Genomic DNA, 15,062 nt, shown 5'->3' with positions numbered 1-15,062 from the left:
TATGCGCATATTTCAAGACCTACCAATCGCCCCCTGTGGCTTATGTATTGTTCCTGGTAGATCCTAATATGATCAGTTGTTGTTTCAATTTGCATGCTTAGTAATCATGATGCTTGTCCCAAGTCAGTATACTGGAACTTGGATTGGAGCTTGTAAACACATTCTTTCACTAGTTTAGGATTTCTGGTTATTAGAATATCCTCAATATATATACAGTAGAATAAGTCTTTTGACATGAGTCTACTGGGGTCGAAATTGGTAACTTTGAGATTTAGGAATTTGAGAGCATTGTCAGGCATTGATACCATAGGTAAGGTGATTGTTTCAAATTGTATATAGTCTTTTTCAGTTTCCATACTTTCCCTGGTGTTCAATATCCTTCCTGAAGTTCCCAGTAGGTTTCACTGTTAATATAGCCCTAAAGAAATATACTTTGTATATCTAGTTGACAGAGATTATATCTACGCTGTACTGATATGCTTAGAAGCATTCGGAATGATTCGAGGCAAGCTACTGGAGTGTATAATTCTTGGAAGTCTTCCCATGGTACCTTGTTGAATCCGCTTACACAGCATCTCGCTTTCTGTCTTTCAATAGTTTTGTCCTTTTTAATTTTAGCTTTATAGACCTATCGTACTAATATTACTCATCTTCCACTAGGTTTCTCAACTTCTTCCCCAACTCCACCTTTCTTCAAAACTTCCATCTCCTCATCCATAGCCTTTTTCCATTTTTCTTTTCCTCGTAACCTTATTTTCTGTCTATATGTATTAGAATCAAGTATGTAGTATATCAATCCGTGAACTCGTCTGCTTCTTGCATTTCCTTTTTGAAATGTTCTTATCCTTCCATCTGTCTTTTGTGTTGATCTTAGATAACTTGCAGTGGGTCATTGTCAAGGTCGCTAATTTCAAGTTCTTCTTCAGTTTCTTAAACTGCTTTCTTAAACTTATCACTTCTATTGATAAGCTCTTGCAGTCTTTACTGTAGATTGGGTTTGGCTATTATGGTAGGTTTGTGAACTCTTGATAATTGTCTTGACTTTGACAGTTGTTGAAGTGTTTTGGATGCTCTTTCTTATTTGGGTGATTGTTGAAACTCGCCAGGCATAGTAGTAGTTGGTGAGTGAGATTCTGAGTTTTGAAGTGTATTTTCAGGTGTGCCGTTATTCACTAATTCTGTTGTTTTATCTGCTAGTAGTTGGTAATATTCGAATAATATTCTTTTTGTTTTGGTAAATTTTACGTTTCTTGCTTCAGTTACTATATGCCGCTTCGGTATGTAAATTCGGTATCTAGTTGAATTGGAAGTATATTCATGTTAGGCGGAGACAACCAGATTGGCTTCAGAGTTGTCTAGGAGAATCATGATTTGTTTCTGTAGATGAAGATTGTCAAGAAAGGCTCAAATTCACGTGTTTCATTTATAACTACTAAGAGCGAAGTAAAATCAGAAAAGTACAATAGAATTGTAGAAACAGTATTATATTGTTAAGGTCTCTTCTCTATTGCTTGATGATGTCTAAAAGCTGTGGAGGTACTTTGATATTTATATTCTACATCTGAGTATTCGTGGACTACATCGATCTATTATACAATTATTTATCTTTCTGATTGTAATTTACAACGTTAGGTATTCTTCAAAGGTGCGAACATCTGAAAACCCTGAAAATCACCACACCCTCTTTGGTAATTGCAATATAGCTAACAGGAAATCATACTGTTCCCAATAGTAATTATCCGATTGTCAGAGTATTTAGACCTATAGCCTAGTTCTCAAGTTGAACTGAGCTGGCCCCAATTGTCTCAGTCATTAATAAAATAATCAGTTTCATCTGCGGGTTGTATCTGTGAAGGTAGTGGCAATTGCAATCTTTCTGGATCGCCTGACTTCAAATCTTCATAACTTCTTACCCAACTGATAAATATCTTCCGAAGCACTTCCTACTAATTCGCAGGAAGCCATTCCACTGGATTGATAAATAAGCCCTCTGTCAGCAACCCTTGATTGCTCAGGGTAACAGGGTTTCAATTGCTATTAGAGTGTTGGGGGCCACACCCACAGCTATAACTTATTGTGAAACCTAGTTGTAAGACTTCTTGAAGTCCATTGGCTTCTATTGTAGTGTCCCTCAGAGTTCTAGACTCTTCTGATTATTGTAGGGTGGATGTGAATGTATTGGTCTCTTGTTGAGATATTTTATCATTCAATTCCATTGCTTTGAGTGAAAACGTCCCGTTACCTATGGCTCATGCCAATGACATTACATCTTTGAAGCCTACTAACTCTCTGAGTAGTTGATGGATTCACTCTGCTCCACTTCTCAGACCTAGCCAAAGGTCCTCTCGCATGTATCCCGCAAACAGTATCTGGTCAGACAAATAGTGGTGTCATATACAGTGCTAATCTGGTACCTTCAATTGTGTGGTATTATAGTTACAGGATACGACTGAGACTAGTATGTATAATGATATGAGGGCCCGTAAGGGGGCCCTAGCTGGTTGTTGGAGACCATGGATTTCGATTCCGAGAGAGGTTACCCTATTTAGGGTGGTTTTTTGGTAGCAGATCCCGGTATTCCGAATATGAGCTCCCTTTCCTTAAAACTTCGCCTCAAATGCCTTTTTGGATACATATAAAACCAATTAAAAATTAAAATTAAATTTAAACAATTTATTATTAAACCTTAAATATTAATTCCTTTAGAACTTTGCGATGGCAGGGTAAAAAACCTTTCACGTTTGCTTGGCCATGGTAGGAAAATGTTTTCCTCATCGTTTTTCCTCTACCCACCATGGCATTTCAGGATTATCACAGTAGAACTCTTCCACCATTTCCCTCGCATTATCCATACCTGTGCCAGGCTCCCAGGTGTTCACATCTTTAAAACAACCTTGCTACTTAATAAAGTACCATAGTTCATGTACCTCTTGGTAGCAACCATGTACATTTTTTCAGTACGAGTGTGTCTCACTTCTTACAATTTTCTCTCTCTCCTATTGTAAGTCAACCTCAATATCCTCGGCCTCTCAGGGAGCTTGTTGTCACTTCACTCAAATCAATTCACTGAAAGGTTCTCACAGTGATACATGGAACACTAGGTGTATGTTCCATAGATCTGAAATGTTTAATTTATAGGCCCAATTTCCTCATTTCTTCAAGATTACTAATGGTCCATATAATTTTGGACTGAGTTTCTTTCACTTCCGACCTGTATCAATATTTTTACATTTAACAATACTTTGTTGCCCATTTTGAAGTCAGGTTGTTGCTTGTCCTTCCTATCATAGTATTTGGCTATGGCTTCTCATGTCTGTTGGAGTGACTGTCTTGCTTGCTCATAGATCGTTGTTATCCAGTTTGTATAAAGTGTAGCTCCTAGATTTTGCACCTCATGTTTCTTCATCCATTCAGTTTGTAGATGAAATCCATAGTTTGTGTAGAACAAGATCATTCCATGTACATTGGTTGCCGAGTTATTGTGTGGAAATGGCTTTTGTAATTGCTCCTTTCCCTTTTCACCCTACCTGGCACTGTGTAAAGCACATGTTTTTTTTCAGTTTCGCTTCTTTATCCTTGTAGAGACAATTACTGCAAGAGGGAATATTTGTTTCTTGTAAAAAGCATGGCATAAAATTCACTGGAGGATATGTTTGTTCACTGCAAAATTCAACCTACTATCCTTGCGGTTTGTGGTTCCACAAACACTCCCACAAACGGTCCAGTGAGTAGTGCAATAATAATCCATGTTCGCAATGGTGAGTTTTTCCGTCCTCAGTTTGTATCCGTCCATCTATCTACACTCCCCCAGACCACCCTGAAATCTGATGATGACATTTACCAGTGGTAGTATTGGTTTGAAGTTCCGGTACTGGTATACCTAACCCCGGTTTCACACGACAAAAATGTTTGCACACCCATACTAGGTTATTGGAGTTAATACTATATTCCGGCGTGTTTGCGCGTACTTATTTCCTCGCTTCTTATGCTCAAGAGGAAACTGATTGGACATAGATTGTCTGGTTCGCGGCCTTCTATCGCTGGCCATACTAATGGCGGGATCCCTGATGGAGAGGGGAAAGAGAAGGATAAAAAGTGTAGGATCAAGATTGAGGGTGGATTTGCATCATTTCCCGCAGGAACTGGTGAGGACCTCAAAGCATGTAAGATGAACCAAGCAGCCGTCAGGCTCTGTGAGATTCTGTGGTAAACACCCCCCTCTCACCCTGCACACCGTTCATTCCACAGTTCCACTTTTTTCTTCATTAACTTGATGCAGGCTTCTCTGGTTTGGAACTACTGTGGTCGTAGGCTATGCCACTTGGTATTTCTGCCAACACAGCGTCTCCCCATTCGAAGACCTAGCCCAGCAGGATATAACATTGAGGAAACCACCAAGGACGCCTTTAGTTCTAACGACGAATATGCCCTCATTAATAAAGGCCTAGATGAGGATGACAGTGACAACCGATTCTCCTCCTATCACGAACATAGTGGAAGTGTGACCAGCTACGATACTAGTTATGATGCTCACCCTGATAACCCTATCCCCCGTGGCAGCGAAGGAAGCGTGTATACCAGTAATAGAATCAGAGGACACGGACTAGTGCCAATGGGCAAGAATAGAAGAACCCCCTTGGGGTTAAGCATGCCCATTGCTATGGATGAGGATTATAGCTGCAGGGGAGCGACAGCAAAGTAGGGATGTTTTCTCTGTTTCCTTTTGCCTCCAGGTATCTTTTTCCATTTTCTTTCTGAAGTAAAATAAGCCGTTCGGTAACATGAGAAGAGAAAAGTATAGACGGAGGAATGATGGATAAAAACCAGCAGGAGATTTTCTTAAGCGCTTAATTGAAAGGTCAGAATTCACATATCATTTCTAAGTAGATAGTAAGGCCCTTTTATTCCAAGATGATCTACATCTTGTCCGGTGCCTGTGTGGATGAAAATTTTCATATCTGGTAAGGGGACTAAAGTATTATCTCTTTGAAACAACAAGGAAACAGAAAAGAAACAAGAGAGAAATTTTTCACTGCAAGGAGATGGAGAAGAAACAGTACAGAGACAACAGGATGATAACAGTTTCCAACATCACGTAAGGTATAAGTGAAAGTTCGTGAAGATCATATAGGAAACCAATAGTAAGTATGAAATCGAACCCCAGGGACAATATTCCAACACTTTCATTTCTTTTCCTGGCTAAGTTTTCCTTTTGGCTCCAGTACCAATTGGATGAGTTATCTCCTTCTGCATTTTATATATCCTTTTATGGTATGGAATAATGGAAAATGGCTTTTCAACTTGTATAACATTGAGTACAAACGGGGGATTTCTTGCATTGGGTTGGCGGCCAATCTGAACAGCTATTTGATCAGATGAAGGAACCTGAGGAGGAGGAAGTCGTTGATATATAGGTATTAGCTTCCTAATCAGGGCTTCGTGCAGCCATTGCATATTACTGGCTTTGTGCAGACTTGTCATATCACGAGTCACTGATGCCCATACCAATATCCATGCTTGCCTCAACTACCACAGAACCTCGACCGATGCAGATTTTGTTCTAGTGGATGCAATTAGCTTGGTTGTCACGATCGTTACCGAAAAAAAAAAAAAATCTTGTACTCCCCATAATAGCCATGTCCGCTCTTGTCCTCATCGTCCTGATTGGGACGTGGTTGTGGTCTATTCTATAGCTTCACCCAGCTCTATGCAGGTGGGGGAGCAAGTCAATACATAATCCATGAGGGTAGTCTGTACTTTCCTAGTAAAATAACATTTTAAACCTTTGAGTGTGTATCAGTAAAATATACAAGTATCGGGATGGTATCATACCATACTATACAATAAGAGATATCACAAGGTCACCAACACCCTTGCTTGATTACCTCACCTAGGTTAACCGTTGAATCCTAACCTTTTGGTTTTGACCAACCTCTTAGTTATTAGATAGGGCTGATTGCAGGAAATGCAGTAACCTACAGCGATACCATGCTGTGCCAGACTGTAGAAGTATTTTTCTGGGAAGCCTCGATGAATATGAAGTACTTCACCGGCACCGACTCCACGCGGGGGGTGTCTGACTGACCTCCCGGCGGGTGTTGGGCACCAATACGGGATATGGTCAATACCGATACAAGGTGTGATGAGCTGGTGGAAAAGGCCTTGACCTGCTTATCACCCAAGATCAGATAATCGAACCCTGTATTGTAAAGTCAGGCGATATCGAACCGTGTACGTGAAACCTCTATAGTGAGAGAGGGAGAAAGAGAATTGAGCTGCTTAATAGAACCAGGAAGGGACCCAGAAACCCGCTATTTATGCAGTGAAGTAGCGGTGGGCAGGAGCAGTAGAAGCAGGAAATTAGAGCCGAGATTGTGGAAGACAGGAGAAACTAAAAGAAGAGAGTTGACGGCAGTATGATATGAAGAAACAATAAAACAAGTTAAGCTTGGACAGCTGTGAGCCGAGGCTAACTAAAGCAGAAGACTGAGTCAAACCCAAATATGTCGACTGTACTTGTACATACCAGAAAGTGCTATTCCAACACCCTAAATCCTCCACAGACCAAGTGATCCTCTGTGACGCGACAGGGCTATAGAGGTATTGACCTCCAGTAACCCCCTCCGTTAGTAGCCAAACTCCCCCAACAGCTAGGGGATGGGCTATATTGTCACATCTAATATCCAGCGAATGTCTGTGTCTAGCAGTTTCTCCTGGAGCCTAATACCCTACCCCAGGGTATCCAGCGTGTCAATCAATTACTCCCAGTATTCAAATAGACTAGGACCTACCTGGGCTACAGGCTCCACTAGTATGCTCCGTCTCCCATTGGCAGCTGGGGGAGTATCCCTGGGGGTGATTCCAGGATTTTTGGGACAAGCAGGGAGCCATTGTTTGATCTACTTGGTGATGCTGGAACGGATTGTACATCCTCATGTTCCTGTAGCACACATTCGCACTGTGGGCCTAAGCGAATATGCAGCTGAGTATGGACCCATGAAACTTGGTTCACTAAGGGAAATACCTCACCGGTCTATGAACTCTAATTAGCAGACACGGGGTGGCAATAAGGCTACCATGGAATTGAAATGTAATACCGCAGAGCCTGCCGTTCAGTATTGCGCTCCCAGGAGATTAAAAGACAGGAAGAGCCATAGCAGGGTGAAGCAAGATATGAGTCAAAATAACAGATATTGCGGATCTTTCCGAAGCGGTTACGAAGCTGTAGGACATGTTCAATGGCTTGAGTAATGAAATATGGCGCAGATATGGGCGACGATACAATGGTAGCGGTAAATATAAGATACAGCAATCGCACAACAACCTTTAGGTGAAGAAGGAAGATATGTGTTTCAACCTTGGCTAAAGGACAGGAGTTAATAAGAAACCAAATATCACTCTCTGATCCTTCTGCCATTCACTACACATATCAGTCCTCCTCTACACATGTCTCCCTCTCCATTCTGAACTCCTAGGCTAATAATAGAAAGATCCTCTCGAAGAACTCTGGCTGCTTCCTTGCCTTCTTCCGATGGCTATAGGTGATAACCCTCCAATGGCTATGGGTAAGAATGACAGAGAGTGACGGCGGAGAATGACAACAGCAAGCATACCGAGCAGCTATGGGCTCCAATATTAGCATGGAAATACGAAAATGGAAGGAGACACCTGATAGAGAATGGATATGTGTGGTGATAGTTGGAAGGATCGGATGATGGCCCCGTTGCACTTTACATCTTCTATATTTAACACAGCGCCTGTGCCATTAAAGCTTTTGGATCCGGGGATGGTATCCGGAAGGGTTTACCACCAAGCCCATGGTATTCAAGAGGTTTTCTTGCCTGCACACCGTGAAGTGTGGTGGGCCGGGTAATGGGGTTACCCTCTTGTCACAGTTTTCTTACTTAAGCGCTCCACCAGCACCTATCCAATGACAAACACGCCCATTTACACCTCTAACTAGCAACACAACTGATTGATTCTTTTCACCATTACAAACCAAGCTTCTACCATCGCTCCAGGTTCAACAGCATTCAGATATTTGACACCATGCAGGGCATTTATGATGAATTGTGGAGGAGACAGCTACCGGTAATCGAAGATCGTACAATTCTCCATTTATTACCCGGCACACAGCTTCCGTCCAGGATATGGGGTCGATCTTAAGAAGATAGGAGATTGGGCCTTTCCAGATCTGGAATTTGAAAAAGGAAAGGAGGAGAAAGTATTCAAGGTACTCGAGGTTAGGTCAGAGCTTTCTTGCAGATGAAGGTGACTTCTTGAACGTTAAGAGTTTGAAGTAATCGAACACGATCTATTGAAGGTCGAGTCTGAAAAATACTCAGACATTAACTCTGAGACTGGGGACCCAGCAGGAGACTTAAATCTTGATTACAAATTAGATAGTCAACCAGGTTCCAGTACATAGTGTTTGCCTTAGTTCTTTTCTGACCCTTTTCTGACAGATATACAGGAAAATCGTTTTTCTTTCTTACACAAGCTGTTTCTTTGCGAATACCTTTGCTCGCTAACCTCTCACCTCCTGGTGCGTAGGCTTCTGGCTAGTCAACCAACGGCTTTTCACTCCAATGACTGCGAGTGCTATTTGTTTGATAGCAATTCCCATGGTATAAAGACCGACACCAATTACCTATTGTACCTCCCTGAGGATCAAAAGAAGGTACTTTGGATCCAGACGGACCGGGCACTTATAGATGAAAGATGGAATATGAAACGCCACAGTTGGTTTGTGGTACTGGCAGCCTCACCTGCAAAGACATTAGCTTCTTGCCAGTGGGAAAAGGATAGGAATGTTACGTCGTGCTATATAAGCAACTGGGGATGGGATGAAATTGTCGCCGCTTTCATGTACCAGCTCCTTCTTCCTTCTATGCAAGACATGAGCTGACCAAACTACCCATTAATAGTCTAGCAAGGACCTCTCCCCCTACTGCATGCCAAATCGCAATGCTCTTCACCACCTTTACAAGTTTGTGCCCTATTGCCAGGACCTGCTTGCAGACAATCTCCATGAGGAATGTCAGTGCCTATAATGACAGCCTTGATGTTTACATTGGCGAAGTTGATCTTGAAATAGATACATTCATTGCGTAGGGGAGTTTGCAAACGATAGAGAATAGTGTACATCAGTACGCTTTGCACAAGATAGCTATCATGGAACCTAGCTACAACCGGCTCTCATATACTGCTTGAATCGCTACTGGATGGATTGCCCACAAGGTCTATGAGAAGACACAGATGAAGTCACAGCTGAGGTATTTTGAACTCTACTATCAGCTCGCCGCCAAGGTTGGCTCCAAACCGCGGCTGGCTGGATTTTCAAGGTACACACACATGACTGGTTCAAGGATGCCGGATCTTTTGAGGCTGATAACCTTCCTATCGAAGACCACAACACCCCACACCTCAAATTCACGACATCTCGGTCCGAATCTCTCAATTACTTTACAGATACCAATGACCTAGCTACAAAGATTCATGTGGCAGATGGCCGAGGTATCGAACAAGACGTGATCGGGAGATATTTCCTCCCCTATAACGCTAACTTTGAATCGGTTGACGGACTTGTTTTTAGTACCCCAAACACATTGATTCTACTGCAAATAACCATGGCCGGGTGCCACGATATCAAACTTCATGGGTTGTGAGGCTTAGCGAATCGTTACCGGATACTATCAAAAATATAAAAATTGTTTTTAGTTATCCCACAAGACCGTGTGCGTGAATACACATCCAATCAAAGTGTGCCAGATGTTACGGCTGTTAAGCTAGGGGCAGCAGACCTGACGATCGAACAGTTCCAATTAGTTCTCACAAATAAGATAATGAGAGAGATAGCCCTTGGTGGGCCTTTCAGGACACTAGATGGGGGTGAAGATCTGGACAAAAGTGGTAGTAGGGACGATGGAGGAGATACTGCAATAGGCAGTATACAATGAGGTGTAATATATAGTGTGCTGGATGCTGTGGATGCTGGTTAGTGTTGTGTATTTTTTGTACGGATGGCAATAGGCTGAGTCTCTGGTTAGTGGGGGTAACTTCTGCTTGGAGTTGGTGCTGAATTCGTGTTTTGTGGAAACCTCTTTGGCAATTGCTCCTTCCCTCTTTTCACCCTGTCCAACACTGTGAAAAGTACATCCTTTTTCCCTTCCACTTCTTTTGTCCTTGAGGAGACAATTACTGTAAGAGGGAATATCTCTTCTTGTAAATAGCGTAGCATGGACTTCACCTATGAGCATATCATTCGCTGCAAAATTCAACCTACTATCATTGTAGTCAGTGATCCCAAGCGGGTAGTGTGGTCCATTGTCTAGACTATAGGGTTTTTCAAGGATGCACAAGCACTCTCCTGACTACTATACTACCCTATGAGATCATCCTAGCCCACACCAGAGTATCACATCCGTAACACGGTACTGGGCGGGGGGGGGGCAGATAGGATGACTAATTGGGACTTGGCTTGTCGGGCTAGTGTAGTGGTGCATATTATACTCACCCAATATTGTTCATCAGCTTTGGGTTAGTGCATGAATTTTGTAAGCGCCACATGAATTTGAATTTAGGATACTCATCTAGTGGTCCTTTATCCACTCTCGTTTAGAACTCAAATTGGGTAAGCGAGATACTTGTTCCGCCTTAGGTTAATTTTAGGTAATCATTGCCTGATGAAGGAGGATTGACAGAAAAGGGATACCAAAGGGCTGGCGTCACTTTGGAGTGATGCCTGGAAACCTATTTTGCCGTAGGTGAGAGTTCGGATCACAAATCTGGACTTCGTCTTCTGTTGTGCCGGGATGTTCCTCAAGGTTTCGGTGCGCATTCAGTGCTCAGGTAATCGGTATGGAGATGCTACTGTAAGGCTTGTACAGTCATGTCCATAAAGTCTTCCTACCCCAGCGCGGCAATGGTGTTGTCCTCCATTCCCGCAACAACCACCTCTACCATGACCCCCCCACATACCCGAAGAGATAGAGAAGATCAAAATAAGGAAATTTATGCCCTGTGTAAACATAATGATATGGGGTATAATAAAATTTCTAAGGTTATGGGTATCTCTAAGGCAACTGTTCAATCAGTAGTCAAAAGAGCTGAATCAAGAGATGGAAATACCCATGATGCCCCCAGATCTGGAAGACCAACAACAATTACCCCTCAAAAAAAAAAGATAGTGGAGTCTATTATCGATGCCGAGCCTCATTTAGCATTACGCGACATTACCAAAAAAGTGAATATTGGTCTGGAAAAGACATCTGTGGATAAGATCATATCAAAAGCTAGTTTTAAGCTTCTGACACCTAGAAAAAAATGTTTTTAGAGGAAAGGACAGAAGGAGAAGAGAAAGAAGTTTGCTAGAAGAAGGAGGAATTGGAGGGGTGCATGGAATTGGGTTGTTTTTGTGGATGAAGCCACCATTATTTATGATCCAAATCCTACTGGCAGGAAGGTCAGAGTTAGACCTGGTGAAGAGCTGGAAGAAAAAAACTTGAAGCCTAGCTTTAAGTCTGGGAGGCCTAGTATTGGAGTCTATGCTGCAATCATGAAGGGTGGCAGGACTGAGTTAATTCTTGTGAGGAAGAGGGGGGAGGAAGAAAGGACCAGCAAAAGAGACAGCCTTGGCCTCAATTCCCACCAATATGCAACTAAAATCCACCAGCCATACCTCATCCCTTTTATAGAAGGTCTGGATAGACCTTCTGACAACATCTACCTAGCAGCAGACAATGCCTCCTGGCATGGTGGTGAGGAAAACAGAAAATTGCAGTCAGACTATGGTTATCAAAAATTGCCTTGGCCACCCAACTCACCAGATCTCAATCCTATTGAGAACACTTGGGCTCTGCTCAAAAGAGCCCTCAGAAATCGATTCTCCAGGTTGGATAGGAGGCCTCATACTGCTGCTGAATTATTTCAGGCAGCAAAGGAGGAATGTGATTTAATTTCCCAAGAGAAGTTAGATGGGTGGATAGATAGGATGCCTGAGAGAATACAGGCTGTACTAGATGCAGATGGTGGTCATACAAAGTGGTAATAATATTTTCTTAAGGCTTATTAGTTCTATTCATATACTTTTCTTAATTGAGTTGTTTGAATTTTTTTTCAATTTTCCATAGAGAGGTGTTGTGGTTGTGTGGTTGCGCCACCGGGGTATGAAGACTTTACGGACATGACTGTACTTTGTACTCTCAGGATCATGATGAATGAGCTACTGTTAGAGTGTATCCTCTATGGGCGTATAGCTCTTGTCTAATGTACTGTAGGCTCCAGGGGGCGGATTTATGTGACACATGTCGGTCAGCCAGAGTGGCTGGCAGGAGTGGTGGCTGTTCACAGGATATCACTCGGCATCATTCAACGCTGTTTAGATAGTTGACATAGTGAGCTGGAACAATGATTTGGGAAATTGTTAGGCGGAGACAACTTGATTAGACTTCAAGATTATCTAGGCCAATTGAGATTCGTTTTTGTAGACAGAGATTGTCTAGGAAGGCTCAGACTTGGCTCGTTTCGTTTATGACTACTAGGAGCGAAGTAAAGTGGGTAAGGTAAAGTAGAATCGTAAAAACAATATTATATTGTTAAGGTCTCTTCTCCGTGCTTGATGATGTCTAAAGCTTGGGAGGCACTTCGATATTTATATTCCGCGTCTGAGTGTTCGCGGACTACATCTATTTATCATACAACTTATGTACCTCTTCAATCGTAGTTCGCAACGTCGAGTTTTCTTCCTAAGTGCAAACACCTGTAGAACCTGAAAACCATCACACCCTCTTCAGTAATTACTATATTGCTTCTTAGGAAATATACTCCCTCCAATAGTAATAGTCCGATTAACAGAGTCTTTAGACTTATGGCCTAGTTCTTAAGTCGAACTGAGTTGGTTCCAATTGTCTTCACCATTGATAAAATGATCAGTCTTATCCATGGCAATATCTGCAAAGGTGGTCGTCATTACAACCATCGTAGGTTATTTGATTTCGACCCTTTGTAACTCCATACCCAACCAATAGATTTTCTTTGGATGACTTCCTATTTACTCGCAGGAAGCTACTCCACTCGACTGGTAATTAATCCCTCGGTCGGCAACCTTTGGTTGCTCTCTGGGTAGTAAGTTTCAGTAACCATTTGTAGTATCGAGAATCACCCCATGACTACAACGTGTTCCGAAACCCAGTTGCGACACTCCGTGAAGTTCATTGGCTTCTTTGGTAGTATCTTTTGGAGTTCTAGACTCTTCTGGTTTATGCAATTGTATCGGTCTCTAGTAGAGATCCTTTACTATTTGATACCATCTCATTGTGCGAAATCGTCCTGTTACTTAAGGCCCATGCCAAAGGTGTTATATCTTTGAAGCCTAGTAACTCTCTAAGTAGTTGACAGAATTACTCCGTCCCACCTCCCAGGCCTAGCCGAAGGCCCCTCTCATATATCCTGCGAACAGGATCCGGTCGGACAGATGGCGGCGACGTATACGGTGTTATTCTAACACCTTCAATTCTGTGGTAATGTAGTCACAGGACGCAACTGAGATTGATATAAGTGATGACGCGCTGGCTCCGTAAGGTAGCCAGAGGGGGGTGTTGGAGACCAGAGATTTCCAATTCCAAGTGGGGTTACCCTACTTAGGGTGGTCCCTAGGTATCGGGTTTTGGTATTCCTAACAGAAATTGAGGAACTCTTAGTGAGGTTCAGGATACCTGAACTATCTACGGATTGGGGCGAGACATAGAGCAAGAGCGAACGATAGTAGGAACGAGTGAAAGAGATCCATGGAGGTATATTCAATCATGTAAGAGTTCGAGGTGCGGCCACGGCATTTAATGGAATTGTGAAACTGTAGTAGAGACGGAAGCATTTTCAGTAATAACAGGAGAACTGAAGTGCTTCCCCCTGCATAATGCGCGATCACGGCATATCAATCGAGATCAAAATAAAAAAAGGAAGTGCTTCTGCATGATGAGCAATAACCCCACTGGGTGGACATAGTGCTTCCATGTTGCCCTGCGATGTAGGCCGTGCAAACACAACCAGGATCGAAGCTAGAATCTGCGGTGTAGCCCGCTATGGTAATGTAAATTCTTGTGAACGAAAATAGAAACGTACAGCCCCAGCCCTAGTTAGAAAACCACAGACAGCCTTTTTGCACCCTCCCACTACCGCCACCTATGCCCCCTACCACACCCCAATCCGAATGACGAGGATGAGAACGCACTCAGCTATCGTGAGGGCTACAAGATGTACTATGTAAATGGCGAGGACCATACCAGGAGCATCGGAGTAGGCATGGATGTCGGTGTGGGTATCAGTGGCCTGTGGTATGATGGGTGTATCATCTGTGAAACCTTTCCTATTTCAGCCGGGACCCCCCCCCCCGCGAAGCTAAACGATTATTCATGGCACGGGCGCACGAAACCTGTGATGTGACTGCCGCACATGATTCCGATTAGGAAGCTGATAGCTATAGCCTACCGCCAGGTCACAATCCAAACTGTGCCTGTATCATGGCACTGTGCCATGTGTTGATCTATGTGTTAACATGTCGCCCCTGTTGACGGCATAGCTGGTGCTTGAGAGAGGTGGAAACTAATGCTGGCCGAATCCATGGCTTTCGAGGGATAGCAAATACTTTCCGGGGGGTGTCGGTCGTGGTAGCTGTTTAACATGTAGGATGTATTAACGTGGTAGCTATGTTTAACGTGTAGGATGTATTAACGTGGGAGGGTGTGTTTAACGTGTTCTCAGGAGCGAGAATGGGGATAGGCGGGTGGGTTGTGGGTAAGGAGAGGAGACGGGGAGGGAGACAGGATAGATGGTTGACCACAAAAGACCAGGTGCTGGTAGACATCTTGGCATCTTGGCGGTTGTCGGGTGAGTATAGTTGTCTACTATAAAGATCGGGTAACCGAATTCAATTAACTATATTTAAAACTACGGTATGGAAAAACTGTCCCTTTCCTTTCCTTTCCTTTCCTTTCCTTTCCTTTCCGCGTCCCCCCATTCCCCATTCCAGACCGGCAAAAAGTACTGATGGCCCATAAGGACGT

The sequence above is a fragment of the Tuber melanosporum genome (genome assembly GCF_000151645.1).
Source record: "Tuber melanosporum whole genome shotgun sequence assembly, scaffold_160, strain Mel28".
Classification (NCBI taxonomy): domain Eukaryota; kingdom Fungi; phylum Ascomycota; class Pezizomycetes; order Pezizales; family Tuberaceae; genus Tuber; species Tuber melanosporum.
Note: the sequence above shows the minus strand (reverse complement) of the source record.